The following is a 2,994-nucleotide window of genomic DNA, read 5'->3' on the forward strand; positions in this document are numbered from 1 at the left end:
GTGTGCAGACTTTGAAAATCTGTATAAAATCGTAGAAAACTCCAAATGAGGTGAAGCCAATTTCTTTAGCTAGATAATTGAGTCTAGTTTATTTCTTGTTTTATGATCAAGGCATGAATTCGAGCTTAAAATGGGCAAAACAGTTCTGCATGCAGTAGCTGTACGTAAACATTTAGATAAAGTGTTCAAATAGGATATGTGTATATCACAAGTTTCTTATATTGGTTGCTTATGAGATTTTGTACATTTACTCCAGGGGGTAATTAAGACATATTTTGATACTTTGGAACCAATCTAAGTATGGTAGCTTGGACTTTCTTGGTGAGCTCATTTTGGAGCTTTTCGGTATTATACGGTTGCCCGATGAGTTATATAGTTAATTGTTACATATTGATTTGAACATATATATTTTCATATAAATGTTTTTGGTCTTGAATGGAGTCACACGATCTTGATTTGTCTTTGATTTCGTCTCTTGAGTCGATTCCATATTACTATCTCGGTACATCGGTTTGCTTTCCGGATCCGGACTTGTTTGTTTTGTTCCTTGAATTGTACGCCATAGTACGGGTACTACTTTGTGTGGCACACCGAAAGTTTATGGCGAAGTCAAGATCCCGGGTTAGACGGGTGAGACTTTCTGCGGTTGTGAATACTCATTGCTCAGAAAGGAGGAAGAGCAATGAGTAGGAAACCTTGGCACATACCTGGTAGAGGAAGGCGGACAGTGCAAGGTTTCCCCATAATGTATGATTTCGACTTGGACTTTGGCATGTGCCCGAAAGGTGAAGGACGGGGGGATGCACTGTCCTCGTTATGTATACCGATTCGATCTCTTGGTTCTTGATATTTATTGGTATTCTAACGTTGCTGAATATATTTGGTTGTTGATCCTGTCTCCWTGTTGTATTGAGCATCAATGATATGGTATACTATGGTGATTTGAATATGGAATCCTATGAKCTTAGCATCCGGTACGTAATTGTTCACTCGATTTCTTGTAAGTCTCGGTTTGCATCTGGATGATGTCTTGAACTCTTTTATTGATAAGAGTTTATTATGTATGTTTATAAACATGTGTGATATTGATATGTAATACTTAATTATTTAACTTACTAAGCGTTGGCTTACCATTTAAGTGGCAACCTTTCTCAAGAAAGAAGACGGATAAATAGAAAGAACCTGTTGTTTGACTTGAAGATTTATCGGGGAACTTGAAGATTTCGATCTTGCTTTTGGGTAAATAGTAGTTTATATATATATAGTCTTGTCCCGTATTCTTTTGGCTACTTAACTTAGGTTGTAAGTAAAAATCCGTTATATCCGGTTTGAAATTGTGTTTTGGGTGGTTTTATCACTAAAGTAGAACGAATATTTCGATGTTTTTCTAGAAATTAATATCCCATATTTTGAGGTTAATTAATGTTATGCCCAGATTTGTGTGTTTCAAAGTGTTGGCCTCTGGTTCTTCATAGCCTCTGGTTCTTCATAGTCTCTGAACCATTGCATTGTCTCTAGACCATTGCATCGGCTCTGGACTAATGCAACCATTGCCTCTGGTCCAACCAATGCTTCTGGTCCTTCATAGCCTCGCCTCTGGTCCAACCATTGCCTCTGGTCCAACCATTGCCTCTGGTCCATCCATTGCCTCAGATCTTCTTCCAGACTTAGTTTTTTAGCAGCATTTTCAGATTTGTTTTCCATCCTTGGCCCCGATTGCTTTGACAAAACTTTTAGAATAATTAAGATCAATTTTGGTCCCAATAATCAATAAATTATATTTTATTGGAGATTTTATAGGAATTGGTAATTTGGGGTTTGCTCAAGCAAGATGTTACAAATATGGTATCAGAGCTGTGGTTTGAGTGAACTGGATATCATTAATGATATTCAGACTCAAACTTAGGTATTGACATTGTATAGTGACTAGGTTATGATTAAACTTAGGTATTGACATTGTATAGTGACTAGGTTATGATTATATGGGATATAGACCAATAGAAGAGACCTAGGGTTTGTTGGGGTACAAGGGACAGAATATTATTTGACCTCTATATATATGTATTATTATTTCAGTACGATGTCTGAACACGATGCATCTAGCAACGCGCCGGTTTCTCAAGAAATTGGGGATGACAACCTCAACTTAGAAGGGAATGTCCAAGAAAATGTGGACAATGACGATGAAGCCCAACTATCACATCGTATTGAAAGGTTATTGAAAATAATGAATGACCAAACACGGGCTGCTCTACGAGAACAAAGAATAGAGTTTGAAAGAAAGTTATCTGAAGTACAAAATCCAGTTAATGCTCAGAATCCGGTTGTCCAAGGACTGAAGCCGGTTAATGAAGACGTAACCAAACCAAAGTCGGACCAACATTCATTTAAAATATTTAGAAGTAGTGGCGCTACAGAGTTCTGGGGACAGACGGACCCAGTACTTGCAATGCAATGGGTCGAAAAAACTGAAAAAGTATTCAGAATTGTTTACATATAGGAGGAGGATAAAGTACGTTATGCTACAGCGACATTTACCGATCGTGCACTCACTTGGTGGAACGCCATATATCGATCAATGGATCTTAATACTAGGGATATAACGACATGGGAAGAGTTTCAAGTGCTGTTCTTCGAACAATATTACCCGGATGATTTGAAACAAAAGCTTGAGAAGGAATTCCTAGAGCTCAAACACGGATTCATGTCGGTGATTGAATATGAAACAGAGTTCAATCGGAAGCTTCAGTTTGCCCAACGGTTCGTACCAAGTGAAAAGGACAAGATTAATCATTTCGTCAACGGTCTTCGACGAAATATTCGCAATTTCGTCACCAATCGCGACGTACCATCATTTACCAAAGCAGTTGAGTATGCAAGGAAATGGGAGCATGACCTGAGTCTCCCTGATGGTTCTGATGTACCGAAGAAACGATCGAGAGTTGAGAGAACCTTCTTGACCCCGACATCTAAATCATCTCGATTCTTCAAGTC

This window comes from Cynara cardunculus, assembly GCF_001531365.2.
Source record: "Cynara cardunculus var. scolymus isolate 2C chromosome LG 1, CcrdV1, whole genome shotgun sequence".
Lineage (NCBI taxonomy): Eukaryota > Viridiplantae > Streptophyta > Magnoliopsida > Asterales > Asteraceae > Cynara > Cynara cardunculus.